Here is a 23,212-nt window from a genome sequence, read left to right as displayed (position 1 = left end):
GAAAAGGCTAATTACATTTCATTTTAGAAAACGGTTGCTCTGCTGGCCACCACAAAGAGCCAGGGGTCACTCATTCCATAGGCATTTCCAATGACAGGCTGGTGTGAAACAGGGTTATTACTTTCCAGGAGACTCTGGCTGTAGTGCAGTCCACAGAAGAAAGGCCACAGCATTGCCAGCATCTGTGATGTAGGCTGCTGGTGGCCACAGAAAGCCTGTGTACTAACTAAAATCCTAACACTCCCCAATCCAAAATCAGAGGTCTATCTCAAATCTAACTGCTAGCTCTAAATTGCAGAGCCAGAAAAACTGAACTGAACGTCAGGAGGAAGTATGAATTTAGTGATAGATCATTTCACTCATCATCTTAACAAGTAAACTACTTTCCAAATCTACTAATGGGCTTTAAGCCAAACTCCCACTTACTGAAGTATCCACAAGAGGTAGATTGGGTCACGATGTCAGGATTTGTGGTAATCCTGAGCAAAAGTGAGGTAGGAAATCAGGTGATCACTAAACCACAAGGGCTTCGGTTACTGGCACTGACTGAGAACACTAGAAGAAAAGATCAAGGTGAGAGAGGTCTGAAAGAGCTGATTTTATTCTTGATACATGGGCTCTACTAAGTTCACCACAACTGAGGAAGAGAAACGAAGAGAGAGACTCCTATTTACAGGAACTCTGGCAAATTCTGGGTAAGAATTTCATGTTATCCCTAGAGATGTCCTCATGCTACAGTGGCATAGGGAACAAAGCCCTTAGAGGAGCAAAGGGTGCGTATTTTTTCACAATACTTGGCTCAAATTTGCTAGCTTAAGTTACTTCTCTTGTGCAGTAAGATGTTTTTTTACTTATTACAGCCATAGGATAAATTAGTTTGGGACTAAAAAATTTTTATATATTTTTATAGGAGTCAATCAGTGATAAGCCTTCCTGCTTTGATTTCATATTTAACCTTCTGGTGTTATGACAGCAATCCAAAAGATGGGGGAGAAGCACATGGCTGTTTAACTTGGGGTTTATTTTCTCCACTCTCTTTATAGTATTGAGAGTGCCAGAGTTGACAGTAATAACATGTGATTTGATTTGAGTGGCAATCTTTTCAATTTAATAACTCTGATGTCAGCTTCTCTGTCATGCTGTCAAGTTTAATTCCCACTTCTACCACGATTAATACTCTAATGAGGACACTGTCTGATTTTCCTGCTAGTACACACCCATAAAGCTTTGCTCTTCTTAGCTACAGTGGACGCTCCTTCAGTGAATCAGGATAAATCAACCCCACCTAGAGTTTTTCTGTTATAAAACACTGAACATTTCCATTTTACTATGAAACTTTATTAATGTATGGTGTATTTAACCTCTTAGTATCACTTTATTTTCCAAGTGTTTTACCCGGGTTTTAGTAATTCTTCTCAAATCATTCCACAACAGGTAGGTGGTCTGGTTCTTAATTAAAACCTAAAGAGGACAAGTGACTTTCCCAAGATCAAAGTTATCTATTGCCCAATTAAGAATTAGCTGAAAACTTTGTTTCTCAGTCAACCGCTTCATTAAGATAAAGAACATTTAGAAGCACCTACTCTGTGGACTCAACCTGGCTAATAGGGGTTAATCATGTTCCAAAGTTTTGCACATTTTTCATCTAGATATAAACGTGGGGTATCAGGATGTTTTTAATTCTAGAAAGTCATATTAACCACTTTTCCTTTTGAGATTTATTTATTTCAATGGTTAAAATCAGGAAGAGAAAATCAGTAGAGACTGAAATTCTGAGAAATTAGAGTGTGTGGCTGTGGCTAGGAAGTCCAAAACAGAGCCTGGCTTTCAATACTGACAGCTAGCCACATTGGGAGGAGATACACAAGCCCTAAAATGTCTAGTTTAACAAAAGAAACAGAAAGGCACAGAAGCACTGCCAACTCTGTGTTAAGAATTCAAGGATGAAGGATACTGGGAGCAAATGTCTGAAGTTTATATCTCGGGCTGTAGCATGGACAGTGCCTCTTGGATCTCTCACTAGCAACTCTGAAAACCTCCCATGGTGTAACGTGAGGCTCACAGTTTCTCCAAACTTCTTAACTTCACTGACTATGAAGTGCACCAACTAATATCTTTCCTATACTCCCAGCATGATAATGAGGTATGTTTCTTTTAAAAATCAGGGTAATTATTTCTTTACAATGGTGGTTAAAGTTTGTCCTCATTGGTTTTATAGAAATGACTCCAAGCCTGGCCTTCATCAGTCTGTACTTGGATCTGGGCAACAGTCTCTTTGCTGATATTCCTTTCTTTACCTTTCCTCACTTCAATATTCCTGCAGCCCAGGCCGTAGGCATCCCTTTCCAACACCTACACTTTCAGGTATTGGAAAGTATAGTGAGTAGAACCACCCCACTCCCACTCTCAGTCCACGAGGTTCAGTTGTCAATGATTCTATCCACCCCCTTCCAGGAGAGGCATGGACCTGGTCTAGCATATCTGAACCCAAAGCTCAATTCTAAGACATTCCCTGGGTTTCTGAGGATCTTATGTAGGCTGAAGCTTCTGGCTTCTAGATTTTTGTCACAAGAAGGGTACTTTCCTGAGAAAGGAGCTCTGGTAGAGATAGCAAGAAGGGGAAGATCCAAAGCAGGCCCAAAGCCTTGGTCTTCAGTGACATGAACCAATAAGTTCTCCTTTTTTTGTTCCTTGCAGCTGAAATGATGCTGGCTGATACAAATCTCACACACTTCTGACATGACATTCTTACTCGAGAGCTTGTCTAATGTGCTGTTTTGCTCAGGATTCTCACACAGTTTCCTCAAAATCCAAACTGCTCCATTCTTCCTTTCCAAATTCTCCTCTTTACAATTTGGTCCCTTTACCTCCAGATGTGCCAGCTTCTCTCTGCCTCGACCCTCCATTGCACCATTTGGTGCAATGCTTTCCCCAAAATCCTTTATCATCTCCCTTTGAAAATAAAATTCTTTTGCATCTTTCAATGCTGTTTTTAAAGCTCATCCAATTCTTCATTCTGCTTTTCATAAGCACTTTTTCATTTCCTGTATTCCATTAGTATGTGCCCATCAGGGCTCAGGGCAGGCTGTCCCAAAATATCCCACAATGGCATATTGATTACTTTGAATTACAATTACTTGATAATCAGCCGATGCAAGAAGGGCACATTGACCCTCCCTTGTCTCCTTAAATGCAGATTATAAATCTCAGCTATGAAAGGTGTCCTCTTTGCTGCAAAGGGGCTGAGAGAGACACCCTTATGGCTAGAGTTAAGGAATCCAGGGCCAAAAAGCCTGTATAAACAGCCTTGTTACTCCTTTACTAATTTACTACCACAAGCCCTCTTTGTGTTTAAATTCCTCAGTAATGAGCAGCCAAACCTAAGCTTCTTTGTCCTGTCAATTCTTCACAAATCTATCGTTTCTTTGTCCAAAAGTATAAAAAGTTGGCTGATCCATCATTTCTCCCTGAGCATCATTTACATCTCCCATTCATCTGTATTAAATTGATTTTCTCCTGTTAATCTGGTCATGTGTCAATTTTACAATTAGTCTAGCCATAAGAACTCAAGAGGAGTGGGGGGAGGGCGGACTTCCTCCTCCCTAACACACCTGATGACAGATTAATGTGATTTCCTCAACTAATTACTTAGATTCCTCAATTAAATTATAAATTTCTTAAGAACCATGAATTGTATAATGAGCATTTTCAAGCCTTTTAAAATTTATGATACTCTTTTTGATAACTAAAAAATTCTATACTTGTTTTAATATTATCTGAAATTTCAAAACAAATTAAACATGGTTACCAAAATCAAACTCAACATTTGGTGTAATACTAAATATGCATTTTTAACTCAAGTTGGACAATAAATTTGGATTGTATCCTCAAGACCAGCGTTACTCAAACTCAAGTGGACATCAGGATGACCTAAAAAATTTAGGCAAACTCAGATTGATGAGTCTCACCTCCAGTGCTTGTTTTTCAGTAGGTATGGGGTAGGTTGTACGAATGTGTATTTCCCAAGTAATGCTGATGCTCTGGTTTTAGGACCACAGTTTGAGAACCACTGCGCTGGAGGTATGTCCCTTCTTCTTTCCACCCTATTTTCCAGAAGAGAATGGTCTTTGAGGTCTAGATCCAGAACACCATCTCTGTCTTTCCATGACCATGAGAAGTTATAATCTGAGTTCAAGGCTCAATGCAGTAGAGCTCAAGGCTCTAAGGATGAACTCTGTGGTCAGACAGAATAGGTTACATTCCAGATCTTCCATGTTTCTGGATGGCCTTGATCTAGCAAATTCCTTACTTTTCCTAAGCTTCCATTAGCTAATATATAACATGAGGCAATAATAGAACCTACATACTTCACCGATAAGGATTAAAAGTAAATTGCTTCTCATACTGTTCAGCACATAATAAGTGCTCAGTAAATTGTTATTACTAGTGGTATCATCGCTGTCAGCAACAGGAAGTCATGAGTCTTCTGATTCCCAGTCCAGGATCTTTCAACTCAGCCAAGTATCTCTTATATGAAAATAGCTTTCATTATAGTACTAGCCTCTAAAATTATCCTTTCTAATATCTCATTCTATTATTCTGTTCTATTAAAATGATTAAAATTGCCTCACTTTGAACAACTCAGATTTTTTCCTTATATCAGAAAACATTTTTTCCTTCAGCAAATTAAATTAAAACTCAATTTTTAGAAAGTTTATGCATTTAAAATAAAGGCAAAGGAGCTTATCACTCATAAGCAGCATTATAAGAAATGTTAAAGGGACTGCAGTAATAAGAAATAGAAATAGAGATTGATTGTGAGATTCCAAGATGGCAGTGGATTGATTGGAAGCTACACTGACACTCTCCCAGGACCAAACTGGAATTACAACTAAAATACAGAAAAACAATCCTGAATAATCAAAGGCAACTGAAGACTAGCTGAAGAGCACCCTTATAACCAAGGATGGAAACTGGAGACCACATAGAGACTAGAGGAAGTGCAGAGGTGCGAGAGGGCTGGCTGAGCTCCCACAGGCAGAAGCTGAAGGTCTGGAGGGATATCTCAGCTGTGGGGGGTTCCACTAAGAACTCTGGGGTCTATACCCTAAAGCTGCGCTTTCCAGCTCAGAGAACCAAAACTGAGAAAGGTGACCACATAACATCGGACTATGAAAAGTAGCAGGGTTTCTTTCTAACAGGGAGAGATGGCTGGAAATGCAGGTAACCTCTTAAAGGACCAACACACAAAGTTTCGTGTGCAGCCACTCACCTTGGGCTCTGGTGGAGGGAAGGCAGAGTGGAATAGAGGTGTGTGAGGAAAATCTAGGGATGCTGGCTTGGGGAATAGAGCTCAGAGGCTAGTCATCTGGATCCCTGTGCTGAGTCATGCTCCCATATGGCAGAGGACATCTTTCTCAGTAGACATTAACCATCTAAGCAGCTTTAGCCTGGTGGGGGAAGCAATTGCCCCACCTTGCTGCGAAACCTCTGGCTCCACCCTGTGGAGTTTCTACAGCCTGAGGCTCATTAAGAGACTAAATAACAATTAGCCTCTGGGTGCTTTGAGTCTTTGCTTGATTTGACACAGGGCTTGGAAAAGCAGACCATGGTGCACATCTTGGTCCAGTCTAACATAACCTGCCCAAGCAGAAGGAATCACAAGCTGTGGAGGATGGAAAGCTTCAAATAGGGTACTCAAGGCCAGTCACAAACAGCGTCTGACACTGACCTGCACCAGAGACCATTCAAAGGACTGGGAGCCCTAGCAGATCTACCTAATACACAGAAACAAATCCAAACAGGCAGCCAAAATAGGGAGACATATAACAAGCCCCAAATGAGAGAACAAAATAATTCTAAGAACAACTAAATGAAATGGAGATAAACAATCTATCAGATGTAGAGTTCAGAATACTGATCATAAGGATGCTCAACAGCATGAAAACAGATATGGAAATTATGAAGGAAATTAAAAGTGACATAGTAGTCCAGCCTGTGTGGCTCAGTGGTTGAGCATGCACCTATGAGCCAGGAGGTCACTGTTTGATTCACAGTCAGGGCACATGCCTGGATTGCGGTTTCAATTCCAGTAGGGGGCATGCAGTAGGCAGCCGATCAATGACACTCTTTCAACACTGATGTTTCTCTCTCTCTCTTCTTCTCTCTGAAATCAATAAAGAATATTTTTTTAAAAAAGAATGACATAGAAATAAAAAAACAACAACAAACATTGGAAGGAATAAATAGCAGATTAGGGGAAGCAGAGGATCAGATCAGCCAAATAGAAGGCAGGGTATAAAAAAAAAACACTAAATCAGAGATCCAAAAGGAAAAAGCAATTAAAAACCAACAGGAGAACAGTTTAAAGGAGTTGTGGAGCCTGGCTGGGTGTGGCTCAGCAGTTGAGCGTCGACCTAGGATCCAGGAGATCAGGGTTCTATTCCCAGTCAGGGAACATGCCCAGATTGTGGGCTCGATCCCCAGTTGGGGGCATGCGAGAGGCAGCCGATCAATAAATCTCTCACCATTGATGTTTCTAGCTCTCTCTCTCCCTCTCCTTTCCTCTCTCTGAAATCAATAAAGATATATTTAAAAATAAAGAAAGAAAGAAAGAAAGAAAGAAAGAAAGAAAGAAAGAAAGAAAGAAAGAAAGAAAGAAAGAAAGAAAGAAAGAAAGAAAGAAAGAAAGAAAGGAGTTGAGGGCATGAAATGTAACAATATTCACATCATAAAAGCGCCAGAAGATGTAGAAAGTAAGCAAGGATTAGAAAACCGTTTGAAGAAATAATGGCAGAAAACTTCCCTAACCCGGTCAAAGAAAAAGTCACATAAGATCAGGAGACACAGAGAGTCCCAAGCAAGAAGAACCAAAAGAGGCCCAGGCCCAGACACATAATTAAAACGTCAAAAATTCAAGACATAGAGAGAGAATCTTAAAGGCAGCAAGAGGAAAGCAATCTGTTACCTACAAAGGAGCTCTCATAAGACTATCAGCTGATTTCTCACCAGAAATTCTACAGACCAGAAGGGAATGGCAAGTTGTATTCAAGGTAATGCAAAACAAGGATCTGAAACCAAGGCTACTCTATCCAGCATGGATATCATTCAAAATTGATGGTGAAATAAAGAACTTTTCAGATAAAACAAGGCTAAAGGAGTTTATCATCACCAAACCAGCACTGCAAGAAATGTTAAAGGGACTGCTATAATAAGAAGTAGAAATAGAGAGAACGAGAAAACATAGGCCTAAAGAAATAAAATGGCAATAGATAAGCTATCAATAATAACCTTAAATATAAATGGATTAAATGCACCAATCAAGGGTAGCAGAATCTATAAGAAAATAGGACCCAAATATATGCTATCTACAATAGACCCACCTCAGAATGAAAGACTCACACAGGCTGGGAAAAAAAAAAATCTGGGGACTTTAAAGGAGAGATCGACAGCAATACAGTCATAATAGGGAATTTTAACATTCCACTGACTTTACTGATTGATCTTCCAGACAAAAAATCTACAAGGAAACAGTGACTCTAAATGACACACTAGATCAGATGGATTTAATGGACATTTATAGAACATTTCACCCAAAAGCTGCAGATTATACATGCTTCTTAAGAGCAGATCGACATTCTCAAAGATAGACCACACGTTAGGACACAAAACAAGTCTCTAGACATTCAAGAAAACTGAAATCATATCAAGCATCTTCTCGGATCACAACAGCATGAAACTAGAAATCGGCCACTATAAAAAAACTAAAAAATATTCAAATTCATGGAGGCTAAATAGCATGTTATTAAACAATCAATGGGGGTACCAATGAGATCAAGAAAGAAATAAACAAACTGGAAATAAATGAAAATGAACACACAACAACCCAAAATCTATAGAACACAGAGAGAGCAGTTGTGAGAGGGAAGTACATTGCATTACAGGCCTATCTCAAAAAACAACAAAAACTTTTTAAAAAAATATATCTTTACTGATTTCAGAGAGAGGAAAGGAGAGGGGGGGACAGAGAGAGAAACATCAATGATGAGAGAGTCACTGATCGGCTGCCTAGCCCACAACCCGGGCATGTGCCCTGACCAGGAATCGAACCCCGATTGCCTGGATCCTAGGTGGATGCTCAACCACTGAGCCAAGCCCAGCCAGGTGAGAAAAACTTTTAATCAACTCTCTAACCCTACAACTTAAAGAATTAGAAAGTGAACAACAAGAAAAGCCCAAAGTGAGTAGAGAAAGAAAATAATAAATATCAGAGTGGAAATAGATGACATAGACACCAAACAAAAAAACAACAAAAAAAAATACAAAAGATCAATAAAACCAAGAGCTGGTTCTTTGAAAAGATAAACAAGACTGATAAACCATTAGCTAGACTCATCAAGACACAAAGAGGGAAGAACCAAATAAATAAAATCAGAAACAAACGAGGTGAAGTAACAACTCACACCACAAAAATACAATGGATTGTAAGCAAATATTATGAATAACCATATTCCAACAGGCTGGACAATGTGGACAAAATGGCCAAATTCCTAGAAAAATACAATCTTCCAAAGCTGAGAACCAGAGAACCTGAATGGGACAATAACAGCTGATGAAATTGAAGCAGTAATAGAAAAACACTAATACATTAATCAAAAAATTCTCAGCAAACAAAAGCCCTGGCCAGAACAGCTTCACAGGAGTTTTATGAAGCATTCAAAGAAGAATTAACACCCATCCACCTCAAACTCTTTTAAAAAATCCAAAAGGAAGGAACACTTCCAAGCACTTTTTTATAAGGCCAGCATTATCTTAATTCCAAAACCAGATAAAGACACTACAAAGAAAGAGAATTACAGGCCTATATAGATGAACATAGATGCTAAAGTCCTCAGCAAATCGGATCCAGCAATATATTGAAGAGATCATAGATCACGACCAAGTGGGATTTATTCCAGGGATGCAAGGCTGGTACAATATTTGCAAATCAATAAATATGATACATCACATAAATAAATTGAAAGACAAAAATCACATGATCATATCAATAAATGCAGAAAAGCATTCAACAAAATCCAACACCTATTTTTGATAATTTCTCTATTATCCTCTATTATTCCTCTATTATTCCTCTCACTTTCAGCAAAGTGAGAATAGAGGGATCATACCTCAACATAATAAAGGCCATATATGACAAACTTACACCCATCATCATATTCAATGGGGAAAAACTAAAACCATTTCCCTTAAGAAAGGAACAAGGCAGGATGTCCACTTTTACCACGTGTATTCAACATAGTTCTCGAAGTCTTAGCCACAGAAATCAAACTAGAAGAAAACATAAACAGCATCCAAATAGGAAAGGAGGAGGTAAAACTGTCATTATTTGCAGATGACATGATATTGTACATAGAAATCCCTAAGGAGTCCACCAAAAAACTACTAAATTTAATAAATGAATTCGACAATGTAGCAAGATACAAAATTAACACCCAGAAATCGATGGCAACAAAAAAATTAAGATACTTAGGAATAAACTTCACAAAGGACATAAAAGACCTGTACTCGGAAAACTACAGGACATTGCAAAAAGAGATAGAGGAAGATATAAACAGGTGGGAGAATATACTGTGTTCATGGATTGGAAGAATTAACATCATTAAAAAGTCCTTACTATAGATTCAATGTCCCAATCTATAGATTCAATGTAATCCCTATTAAAATACTAATGACATATTTAAAAAATCTAGAACACACACTCCAAAAATTTATATGGAATCAAAAAAGACCCCGAATATCTGCTGCAATCTTGAGAAAGAACAAAGTTGGAGGGATCTCAATACCAGATATCAAGTTATACTACAAAGCCACTGTAATCAAAACAGCCTGGTACTGGCACAAGAACAGACATATAGATCAATGGAATAGAACAGAGACCCCAGAAATCAACCCAAGTCATTACCCTCAATTAATATTTGACAAAGGAGTCAAGAGTGTGCAATGGATAAAGACAGTCTCTTCAAAGATGGGTGTTGGGAAAATTGGACAGGTAGATGCAAAAAATGAAACTAGACCACCAGCTTATACCATACACAAGAATAAACTCAAAATGGATAAAATACTTAAATGTAAGACATGAAACCATAAATATCCTAGAAGAAAACATAGGCAGCAAAATCACAGGCCTCTCTCAGAGCAATATGTTTGTCAATACATGTAGGGTAAGGGAAACAAAGCAGAAAATAAACAAATTGGACTACATCAAAATAAAAAGCTTCCATACAGCAAAAGAAGCCATCACCAAAACAAAAAGGGAGTCCACTGTATGGGAGAATGTATTTGCCAATGATGTATCTGATAAGGGGTTAATACCCAAAATATACAAGGAACTCATACAATTTAACAAAAGGAAAACAAACAATCCAACTAAAAATGGGCAAAGGATCTAAATAGACATGTCTCCAAAGTGGGCATACCGATGGCCAAGAGACATATGAAAAAATGCTCAAAGTCACTCATATCAGAGAGATGCAAATTAAAACAACAATGAGATATCACCTGACACCTGTCAGAATGGCTACCATCATCAAATCAACAAATGACAAGTGCTGGCGAGGATGTGGAGGAATGGGAACCCTAGTTCACTGCTGGTAGGAATGCAGACTGGTGCAGCCACTATGGAAAACTGTGTGGAGTTTCCTCAAAAAATTAAAAATTGAACTGCCATTTGACCCAGTGATCCCACTTCTAGGAATATATCCTAAGAAACCAGAAACAGCAATCAGAAAGGATTATGCATCCCCATGTTTATAGCAACCAAATTTACAATAGCTAAGATCTAGAAGCATCCCAAGTGCCCATCAAGAAATGAGTGGATAAAAAAGCTGTGGGACATTTACACCATGAAATACTATGTAGCTGTAAAATAGAAGGATCTCTTACCCTTTGAGACAACATGGATGGACCTAGAGAGTATTATGCCAAGTGAAATAAGCCAGTCAGAGAAAGACAAGTGTCACATGGTCTCACTCATATGTAGAATCTAATGAACAAAATAAACTGATGAACAAAACAGATCCAGAGACATAGAAGCATGGAACAGACCAATGAATCTCAGAGGGAAGGGGGGGTGGGTATTGGGTGGGGAGAGATTAATCATAGAACTTATATACATATATGCATAACCCATGGACACAGACAATAGTGTGGAGAAGACCTGGGGCAGGGGAGGCTTGGATGAGAGGTGGAGGGGATCAAAGGGGGAAAAAAGGGGGACATCTGTAATACTTTCAACAATAAAGATAATTTTTTTTAATAAAAAAGATAAAAATAAGATAAAATAAAATAAGATAAAAATAAAAATAAAAATAAAGCCCAGCCAGCGTGGCTCAGTGGTTGAGCGTCGACCTATGAACCAAGAGATCATGGGTTCAATACCCGGTCAGGGGCCAATGCCCAGGTTTCAGGCTTGATCCCCAGTAGGGGGCATACAGGAGGCAGCCGATCAGTGATTCTCTCTCATGATTGCTGTTTCTATCTCTCTCTCCCTCTCCCTTCCTCTCTCTGAAATCAATAAAAATATATTTTTAAAAAATTTAAAAAATTAAAATAAAAAACCCCACAAATTGGACCCTGGGCTAAAATAGTCCCGTTTCCTCTCCCCCTGACAATTATAAATAGTTTTCCTACAAAATATGTTGAGGCTTCCCATAAACTCTATTGATGAAATTCTCAACCATATTATCACCAGGGAGGATGATTAGTCAGGCATTTCACAAAAACACAAAAACAAGAGGAAATCATGGTTCACTGTTTCCCGCTTTCTTTCATTACCCACATGAAGAGTGCAGGCTGGGTGGGACCTTGCTCTTAGTGTAGTCATGAAGTTTCTGAAGAGGCATCATCCATGTGTTCAAAAGTTTAACTGAGCCAGGGCAGAGAGGCATGATGCTAAGGAATACAGGAACTAAGAACTAAGCAATTAACATTTTTTTCATGCTTCATTATAATTGGTCAGATCAAAGGGGACCTGGGCTTACAGATTTCATCAGGCCCATAAGACTTTCTGGGAAGTTAACAAACAGCCTTGTAGACCTTCAGTAGGGCTGATTGTTCACAGGCAGAATTCATTTTCTTGTAAATCATTTTCTTGTGAATTCTTTACCTGTTATTTCCAGTTTGAAGCACTGCACTAGAGAAAATTCACAACAGTGTTGGCTGCGTGTTGTAGATTGCTCATGAACACTGCAAAACAGCCTTACAAGGTAGGCACAGTGGCTCCAGGTGACATGACTTGAAGGATGTCTCACTGCTACAAAGGGGCAGAAACCAAACTCAGAGCTTTCAAAAAGATAGTGATTTGCAAACACTCTTGATTATAAAAGAATCACCTGAGCTGTTTATTGAAAATTTTAGATCCTACTGAGTTTGATGGAGCTACACCTGGACCTGGACATCTGCCTGCTGTTCCCTCCATTATGAACTGCTTCGTGGGGTGGACCAAGGAATCTTGCCTCAGCACTCAGCCCCTTCTTGGCCTCCGGAGAGTGGGGACGGGCAAAACACCTGCACCGCAAAGGCCAGGAGCCATCTTCGGAGGAGCCCAGGGGTCAGCAGCTCTGGCAGGTGCACGAGCTCTGGCTGTTCTCTTCATCCCCCACCACAAGCCTGGGCTGACCTGCTCACCTGGCCAATGGCTGCTCAGGGTGCTGTGGCTGCTTGTTAGGCCTGAGAAGTAGTCCCCTAGGCAGATAGCAGCCACCAAGTTGCCTGGGTGGGTAGGGAGAGGCGGGGAACCCAGAGTGACTCCAAGTAGCCCCTTGGCCGCTGGGGAGGAGAAGGCATAGGCGAAACCTACCACTCAAGCGCCTGATGCCAGCTGATACAGGAGCAAGAAGAATGAAGCACTAAGCGCTATGGGTCGCAGTTCCCAGCAGGAGGAAAATGAGCATTGTCAGTCCAGAAGGAAAAATCACTATAGCAGAAGCATGAAGATGAAAATAAAATCGAAGATAAACTTGAGTGAGGGGCAGAGAAAACAACTGAATCTATAAATGAGAGACATCTAAGTGGGTCTGACCCATCTATCTCCCTGGAAGACATTTCAGTTGTTTTTATCACAGCCTGAAAATGCACTGGAGAGCATCTCACTGGGAGATACTCCTCCTCTTCTAAAAAGTAACAATGATGGCATGAGTTCTTCAGCACTTTAAAGCGTAATTTTAGCCAGGCTGTAGACCAAGGTGCGAATCTCCATGAGGCCATGTTGCTGTGTCCTGACAATACATTTAGAAGAGGGCCAGTAGCAAGAACTCATAGACACAAGAACCGTTCTGCAGTTAAATTCTCATATGCCAATCCTGAACAGACCCTTCCTGGAGCTAATTTGACAAGATTTCTTCCAGTTGTTGACCATCAGATGAAGAAGATAACAAGCCAAGGCCTTCTATATGACCTTGATATAAACATATTTGATGAGATAAATTTAATGTCTTTGGCTACACAAGAAGGTTTTGCTCCAATGAAAGTTTCTCACCTTTTTGAAAAACCAAATCCTGATTCTGGGCTCTCCTTAACTTCAAGTCACAGTAGCAGCTCTGTCACCAAGTCTAATTCCTCTATTGGTGAAGAAAATGCTATAGGTTCTAGAGGTGACCTTGAATCCCTTTCCCATTATGCTTTAGAAGGGACTGTTAGGAGGCTATGACCCAGGGCCCTGTAAGCTTTGTCACATGGATCATAAGAGCGATTCTGGTTTTCATGAGGACCTTGCATTTCAACACATATTCCATAACCACACTTACCACTTACAGCCAGGTACACTAGAATCCACTTCTGAATCTTTTTCATGGCCTGGGAAATCACAGAAAATGAGTAGGTAGGTACCTCAATGACACAGAAACTTATGGTATGATGAGTGCTGTACTAAAACTCTGCATATCCCTCTTTCTGTAGATAAAATTGTCTGGGTGCCTGCTGATTCTTTCAACAGCATGCTAAGGAGGTACTATCTGACAGATTCACAAGTGTCATTTATCCATGACATTAGACAAAAAGGAAAAAATAAAGTTACTGCTCAGAACTGTCGTTAAGTGCAAATGGAACATAATCTAGAAGAATGATATATGTAACTTGCAAGCAAAGAAAAAAACCCTTAGAGAGAGCCCAGCGTAATAAAACAGAAACTGCATAACCTTTATCATGATGTTTTTAGTAGATTAAGAGATGATGAAGGTAAACCAGTCAGTCTAAATCAATATGCAGCCATGACAAAAGTGCTTTGGCTGTACCCAAGGAACTGGTGACCTCAGGCCACAGCAAGGAAACCCAAAAGGGAAGGAGAAAAAGTGAGAGAAGAAATTGAAGATGGGTTTCATTAGTATAAAGTAGTAATGTTCCAATGATGATGTATGGATCATAAACCATTGAAATTGCTTCAATATTTAGCACAAGTGTTATATAACCATCTTTAAGTACTGCTACTTGAATCACTCAGGTAAGGCTATATTTTGAAGCTTGTATGAACAGAAGTTTAGGAATTCAAGATCAGACTTGTGGGAAATCTATGCAAATCCACAACTTTTTTCATGAAGTCCTCCTATATTCTATGCACAATTCATAAACATATACAAAGATAGGGCGCCATGAAAACTTGGTATGACTATCCAATTACTTTGGTAGCCATTTTTTTAGTAAGATGGTCACGTCAAAGACAGCAAACACTGGGTGTAATTTTTTAAAAATGTATTTCAGTTTTTATGACTTGAAATGCAAAGTAGCTTTAACATTCTCATTTAGTTTGTTTACACTGAAGTATATAGTGAGTTTTTTCAAAAAGCTATTTTATTTTAATCTTTATGAATACTTAAATTATAACTTTTTCTCTGTGAGAATAAATTTTATATTTTAATATATAAAAATTAACTTTTCCCTATGTACAGAAATTCTAAGCAAATTTACCTTGGATATTTTTCCTCCAAAGGAAATATATTTCCTTCAAATATTTTTCCTCCAAAGGAAATATTCCCACATGCAGGAATATAAGTAAATATCTAGAAAATAGGGCAGCATGCTAGACTCAAGCCAAACTGAAGTCAATATAATATGTTAAACTAATCAGAGAAATCTCCACTTGGATTTAACAGCATGGTATATGGAATTAAAAAAACAAACAAATGTAAATGGCGAAGCTCTAAACCAAGGTATTAAAAATAAAAAAAGGAAGCTTTAAAATACTAGAGTGCATTGGTTTTAGTGGCTGAGAACAAAGACTTCTACAGTCACAGAAGGTTTTAGAGACAGAACAGAGCTATCTATGCACAGGGAAATAGAGCTCCATGGCAGGTAAAGCCAACCCATAGGGATGGCCTCACACCCATAACATTGATGTCTAAACAAAAAACTCATGGAACTTAATGTGAAAACATTATAAGCCATAAAAGAACACAAACCAAGAGGAGGGGAAGAGTGAGTAGATGAGCATAGAGTGCACAACAAAACAGCTGGAAATACTGAAGCCATATGAAATAGGACAGTAAGAAGTAAAGGGATTTGAAAATAAACTAAAAAATTAATTTTAGAAATAATGGCATTGAAATGAAAAGGAGTTATTAATATGAATACTGTCAGTCTAATGTTTAATTTCAAAATGAGAATCAAGGTCATCAGATGTTATTTCTACCATAAGAATCATTTGCCTAACAATGTAGAAATCCCAACTTGGGTTGCAGAAATGCAGTGTGGGTTTTATAATAAACTTTTGGTCCATTAAAAAAATTCACATTTTACTCTAGTAGGTCTGTGTGAGGCTTGGAAACAGGATCTTTAAAAAACTCTATTTGGTAAACTAATTGCAAAACTTAAGAGACCATCCCAGAATAATAAACTCATTTCTATCACAATTCATATATATGTCAGTCCTCTGCCCAGAACCCGAGTGATTCCCAGTTTCACTCAGCATAACAGAGAGAATCATTATAATGGCCTACAAGTATTATATGATCTGGCCTACTCTTATTCCTTAGACACCATCACTCCCTCACTCACCCTTCTCCAGCCCCAGGCCCCTGGCCATTCCACAAACATGCCAGGAATTTCTGTTTTTGTGCCTTGGCACTTGCTGTTCCCTCTGCCTAGCACAATGTTCCCCTAAATATCCAAATGGCCAACTCCCTCACCTCTTATAGGTCTGCCTAGTGGCAGCTCAAAAAGGCCTGCCCAGGTCATCCTGTTTAAAACTGCAACCATACCCCACTCCTGTAATTCCTAATACCCTTTACTATCACCTTCTAACATGCCATTTAATTTACTTACCATACTTATTATTTATTAGCCTTCTTCTTCTGCTACAGAGTAAGCACCATGAGGTCAGGGGTCTTTGTTTATCTACTGATGTATCCCAAGGACCTAGGACAGTGCCTGGTATGTCCATAAATACGTGTTGAATTAATTAATGTAACTGGAACAAAACTTCACCCAAGGATACTTAACCTTACTATGTCAATATTCTCTATATGGTCAATCCAATTCTATTCTATTCTATTAAAGTGTTGGCAGCAACTCACTACTTGATCAGTGAAAAGCACTGACACAATTAAAATTCTACTGCTATTTGACAATAACTTGGCAGATGCCTATTTCAGTCATCAGACCAATTTCTCACAATGTGCCATTTGATGAGTCAAATACAAAAAGCTTCCTCCAAAGGTTAACAACTATGACAGGCCAGGTACAAATAAGGAAAATGGTAAAATTAGAAGTTTTGGCATATAATTCATTGGTCAAAATGCTAACTTAGCTTTGAGAATACACAGCAAAGTTGGAGTAAATACATGCGCATACTAAACAATGCATCAGTGAGTCATCGGAGGAATACTAACGTGTTTCAAGTTAAATTAATTTAGTTACAGCAAAGAATAATGTTTTAAAAATACAGTTTAATCAACATGTTTTGTGATTTCTTCTCAAAACTGTTCAAAAGAAAGGACTGGTTTTATTTCATATGAACAAATTTAGGTGAACATTAATAGACCCAATATTATAACCAATTATTTGTAGTTATATCTTATGGGATCTTAAATATCCTTCAATCTTGGTTTGGCTTCATGTTTCAGAATTTACACTGTAAGCATTTCCCTACCGTATTAGTTTGCTAGGGCTGCCATAACAAATACCACAGACCGGGTGACTTAAACAACAAATTTATCTTCTCAGAGTTCTGGAGGCTAGAAATCTGAGATCAAAGTGTTGGCAGGTTTGGTTTCTTCAGAAGCCTCTCTCTTTGGCTTATAGATGGCCATCTTCTCCCTTGGTCTTTACATGGTTTTCCCTTTGTTTATGTTTGTGTCCCAATTCCTTATAAGAACACCAGTCATATTGGATTAGGGCCCACTCTCATATCTTCATTTTAACTTGATTATCTCTTTAAAGAGCCCATCTCCAAATATAGTGATATTCTGAGGTGCTAGGGGTTAGGGCTTCAATATATGGATTTGAGGGGACATAATTCATCCTATAATATCATATTCATAATTCTAATACTTAAAACATAATCAGTAATAAGTATATTATTTTACATCTTTACTTGCTGTCATATATGCAACCAAAAGCTAAAAGAAAAATACAGTTTCATATTCAACATACATCAGCTCCTTAAAATAAACAGAAATGAACTGGCTAAAATATAAATGAATTAAAATTAATTTAACTACAACTAAGATTTCTACTTTTTCTCAACAACTAGGAAGAATAAAAGAATGTATGTTTTCCTCAAAGCTCAGGCTTTCTTCCTAGATATTTCATTTTAGATTTACATAGATATGCCCTTTTTTAAGTTTATAAAGACATGCCTTTTTCCCCCCTAAACATTCTTTTCAGGGCACTGGTGTAAATTAAAAAGAGAAAGGAACATCATCCACCTGAGGGAGAATTTGTCAACCAATCCAGGAGGAAACATGAGGTTAAATTAATGGTTTATGATCAACCATGTATAGATATTATCAATATTAAAACATGCTAATAATGACTGCTATTTTCACATTATATAGAATGGAATCTGAGTGCAATACAATTGTTAACAGTCGGATTGTGTCAAGTCAAACAATCCCGGAGGGCCTACTATGTATACGTAAGGAATTGTGAAGACACTTAGGGAGACTGAGGGAGAAACTTAAAGAAGTGAGGAATTTTTTTACTTCGTGAATGACAGATTAAGTGGAGATATGAGAGCTGTCCACAAAAATTGAAGGCTCTCGGGCAGAAGGACTCGATTTATTCTCAGCAGCTCCAAAATGCAGTTTGACCAATTGGTTCAAACTGTGAAAGATTGATTTCTGCTAAAAGAAAGATCATCTGTCTAATGGAATTATCCAGTAGCATTGGGAAAGTGAGTTCCCTCTCACTGAATATATTCTAACTAAGGTTTGGGGGTGCTATGGAGGGATTAATGTTCAGGTAGACAATAAACAACTTCCTCGGTTCCTTCCAAATTTGAAGAAGGAACTCTTCTCATTAGGTTTGTTGGTGGTGGTAATTAGGCTCTTCCATGGATCATGAGAAAAACATTTCACGGAGCCAGGCACAGGAGATTGTGGTGTGGCAAGGTGATCTGTGAGGCAAGATCAAAGGAGTTCCCCTCCTGGGTTCCCAATGCCCCATCTTTGTCAGTCCCACCACGGAAAAAATCCAACCTTGTCTTCATCAAGGTGAAGACAAAGACCAGTGTCCAGAGTTTTTGTTTCATATTAAAGCTTAGTCATTTGAAGCCCTCAGGTTCTGCAAGTATAAGCAATCAACTCCTCAAGCTTTCTCCAGCTTCTGATGGGTCCACTCCCTAGGCAATGATCCCTTTCTTAGATTAGACTGACAGGCCTCTAGGGTCAAGCACCTCCCTCTGCACCATTTTTACTTCTAATTCCTTGCCCCACCCCAATCTTCTCTTGGAGGGCAGGCTGCTCCCTATGTGCGGGAAGGGAGGATTGCTAAACTGTAGCTTCCTGGTGAAGCAAACAGGCTCATGCTCCTCAGTTTTATAAAGCTCGACAATGCCTGATTCCCTTTGCTTCCTTCTGATTAATATTTAGCTAACTACAGTAACAGGTTCATTCTCTCTACAGGTTTCCAATGAAGAGTGAACGACTATCTACTTTTATGCATTGTCTAAATAATATTTTGTTTAAGTATAAATAAAATATTACCATCTATTCAATAATACTATCACAAAAGAATTTTCCAAAATTTATTCAGACCTCACCAGTCATTGTAAAGGATCTGTTGACACATCCCTCCCTCTGTCCTCTACCACTAAACTCAGATCAAGCCTAAAATCAAAACTAAACACCTTGTCATGCAGGTGACCCAGCAAGAACCATCTCTTACAAACAAAATAACACCAAGTATATCACTGCAGGAAACAGAATGAAAATTACAGCTTCATTCTACACCATTATCTTCCAGACTGTCTTCGTTACAACACAACTTTCTAGGGAACACTGTGCAAGTTTCCAATATTCAGCACTGGCTTCGTGGACTTATTCTTATTTTGTAACCAACTGTGCAGTTAATAGTTGTGATTAGAAAAAAAAAAGAGGCTACTATAAAATATATGTAAAAGAAGACCTGCTGCTAATACCTTTGCTAGTTTTTTAACGAGGAATGAGAATCCTAATGTTCAGTGGGGAACACTATGAGCAAATGTGAGCAAAGCCCTCAGGGCTACGAGAACAGCAGTAGGAGCTTGGAATGAAAGAGAGTAAACATCTGACAAAGTTCAGTTCCGTTTGATTTCACACTCTGCCGAACAGTGGAAGCCAAAATCTCCTATTTTCTACCCAGACAGGCTAGGATGATTATCCACAATAAGAAACATTTTTTACACCTTTTATTTTATTATTTTATTTTATTTTATATTTTATTTTATTTTTTGCTTGTCAACCCCTAAATTAATAAGGGCCACCACCTTTCAGCAACTTATTCAGCAGAACTCCATCATTCTGTCGTCTCCTTAAGAAGAAAGTGTAAGGCAGAAAGCTGGGGTGGGGGAGGGCTGGATGGCAGAGAAAGAAGGAGGTGGGATAGGGACTGAGAGAAAGGGAGAGAAACGTGTGGGAAAATAATGTGAGATCTCACATATAATCTGAAGCTGAGGCAGCCATGTAATTATAAAGCTGCCTTTTCTTGCACTTGACAGCATAAGAAAAGGAGGTGAAGAGAATATTTTAAATGAAACATGACATTCCCTTATTAAAGTCTCATTTAGATTTTAAATGGCTTAGTGCTTTGCATCTACTTCCACACTCGGGCTACCCAAGGAGTAGATGTTTAATGGAAAGAGAAACTGCATTTTTTTAAACAGTATATGCATGTTTCTAAACAATTTCTTTATAAACATTTTTATGTTTATAAAAGCTTTTTATGTCGTTCAAGCAATACTTGGCCACCATTTAGTAAGTATAAATAAACGTATTTTAGCTTACAGAGAAAATGCATGGTATGCCTTTTGTTTAAAAATAACATGATACATAATGTGTGCATTGCAATAAGAATTTATTGCCCATTTCTGCTTCAATTCCTCTCTACTAGGCTAGCTCAAAAAAACTACACATCTGTACTAGCAGTGTTCTGTGGCCCACGTTAAGTCAGAGCATTGCATGCTGGGACCTGTAGATCCCAAACAGGAGAGCAACAGCAGTACATTTCCTGTGTGATGAGTGGTCTAACAGGTTTCAGGTATTATTTCCCATCTCACAGCAAAAGATGAACATCCATGCTTCTTCTCTGCTCCCCATACCCACTTCAACATGCCTCTCACCCTAAAGGACTCCAGACATTTCCTCCCATTGTGGGTGGGAAATGCCTCAAATTGCTGCAACTTTCATCTGCTTGATAAATATTAAAAATAATATTCATAATAATGCCTAATATTTATTAAACATTTTGCATATTGCAAAATTTCTACACACATCTGTGTATAGATGGGTATCATTAACCTCATTTTATACAAAAAACAACAACCGAGGCTCGAAGAATGCAGTTTGCTCACAGCAAGTAAATGACAGATTCAAGATCCCAACCCAGGTCTCTGACTTTAAGTCCAGGTCTTTCCTTCCCTCCCTCCTTCCTCCTTCCTCTTTTCTTTCTTTCTTTCCCTTTGCCATTCCCTTCTCTTCCCTTTTCTCTTCCTTTCTTTTTAACAGCTTTATTGAGGTTTAATTAATGTATAATAAGTTGAATTTACTTAAAGTGTACAATTTGATGAATTTTGATGTGTATATAACAGTAAAAACATCACCATAATTTAGGTAATAAACGTATCCATTATCCCATAGTTTCCTCCTGTTACTGTGTAATTTCTCCCTCCCCCCCATTACATACTCTCCCATCCCAGGAAACCACTAATCTGCTTTCTTTCATTATAGTTTTGTTTGAATTTGAGTTCATTCCCTTTTCATTGCTGAACATATTCCAGTGTATGGCTATACCACAATTTGTTTATACATTCACTTGTTGATGGACATTTAGATGAATTGTTTCCAGTTCGGGGCTAATACAAATACAGCAGCTATGGACATTCATACAGAAATCTTCGTAAGAATATATAAATTCAGTTCTCTTTGGTAAATACCTAAGGGTGGAATGGCTGGATAAGTGTACGTTTAACCTTTTTAAGAAGCTGCCAAGTTGTTTTCCAAAGTGGTTCTGCCATTTCACATTGCCACAGCAGTGTGTCAGAGTTTCGGTTCATCCACATCCTCACTAACACTTAGCTTGATAATTCTTTTCAACTTGCTCATTCTTTTTTTTATATATATAAATATATCTTTCTTGGTTTCAGAGAGAGGAAAGGAGAGGAAGAGATAGAAACATCAATGATGAGAGAGTCATTGATCCGCTGCCTCCTGCATGCCCCCGACTGGGGATCGAGGCCGCAACCCGGGCATGTGCCCTGACCCGGAATCGAACCCCAATTGCCTGGATCCTAGGTTGATGCTCAACCACTGAGCTATGCCCGGCCGGGCTCAACTTGCTCATTCTGATGGGTGTTAAATGATTATCTCGTTGTGGCTTAATTCACATTACCCCAGTGACAAATGAGGGTTAACATCTTTCCATGTGGTTATTTGCCATCATATATCTTTGTTCAAATATTTTGCCCATTTTTAATTGCATTGTTTTCTTGTTGTTGAGTTTTGAGTGTTTTTAGGTATTTTGGATACAAGTCCTTTACTGGATATGTGATTTGCAAGTATTTTTTCCCAGTGTTTTTCAAAGAACATACATTCTTATTTTTGACAAAGTCAGATTTAGTCATTTTTTTCACTTATGGACCATGGTTTTGATGTTGTATCTAAGAAATCTTAGCCTAACACAAGATAACAAATATTTCTTCCTGTGTCTTCTCTTAGAGGTTTTATAGTTTTGGGTTTACATTTTGGAATATAATATGTTTGCGGTTAATTATGAATATGGTGTAAATTATGAGCTGTATAATTTTTATTTGATTTTTTATTTCACTATTCTATATTTGATCATTATTTTTAAAATTTTACTACTTTAAAGCATCCCTCTATTCCAATATTATCAATGGGTTGTTTTTTTAAGAATGCCAAGATGATCAAAAAATAAGAGATTCGTTTATTGTTAATCCTCACCCGAGGATATTTTTTCCATTGATTTTTAGAGAGAGGGGAAGGGAGGTAAGGGTAGAAAAAGAGGATGAGAGATGTGAGAGAGACACATCAATTGGTTGCCTCCCATATATGCCCAGACCAGGACAGTGGATCAAACCTGCAACCCAAGTATGTGCCCTTGACCAGGAGTCAAACCTGAGACACTTCGGTGCATGGGCCAATACTAACCACTGAGCACACTTGCCAGGGCAAGAGATTTTAAAATAAAGATGATAAATAGCACAAACCAAACAATATTAAGTAACTAACAAGTTACAAGAAAAAAACCAGATTCTGTGAGAGGAGCTCACTATGCTCAAATAGAATCCTGGTGGAAGGCTGAAGCCACACTTAGCTGCCCATGGTTACTGATTCCTCTGCAGACGACAGCAATGAAGGGTAGCATAGAAAATGTGTGTTGTCCTAGAGCTCTATACAGCCAAGCACCTTACCAGAGACTGAAAAACTAAAGATAGCATCACTTATTAAAGGCAGAGTTATGTCTATCAAATTGTAAATTTTGAGCACTGTTGGTTTATAAATAACAT

General features: G+C 38.4%; 1 protein-coding gene and 1 pseudogene across 2 annotated transcripts in view; one reads left to right on the top strand and one right to left on the bottom strand.

Annotated features, from left to right (window-relative positions):
* Positions 1-23,212, bottom strand: part of LHFPL6 (LHFPL tetraspan subfamily member 6) — a 244,234-nt gene that overhangs the window by 135,654 nt on the left and 85,368 nt on the right. The gene's annotated exons all lie outside the window — the stretch shown is intronic.
* Positions 459-14,362, top strand: LOC107536983 (nuclear factor erythroid 2-related factor 3 pseudogene; annotated as a pseudogene).

This window comes from Miniopterus natalensis, chromosome 2, assembly GCF_054644295.1.
Source record: "Miniopterus natalensis isolate mMinNat1 chromosome 2, mMinNat1.hap1, whole genome shotgun sequence".
NCBI classification, from domain to species: domain Eukaryota; kingdom Metazoa; phylum Chordata; class Mammalia; order Chiroptera; family Miniopteridae; genus Miniopterus; species Miniopterus natalensis.
The sequence above is the reverse complement of the archived record's forward strand: the minus strand, read 5'-3'. Positions and strand labels throughout refer to the sequence as shown.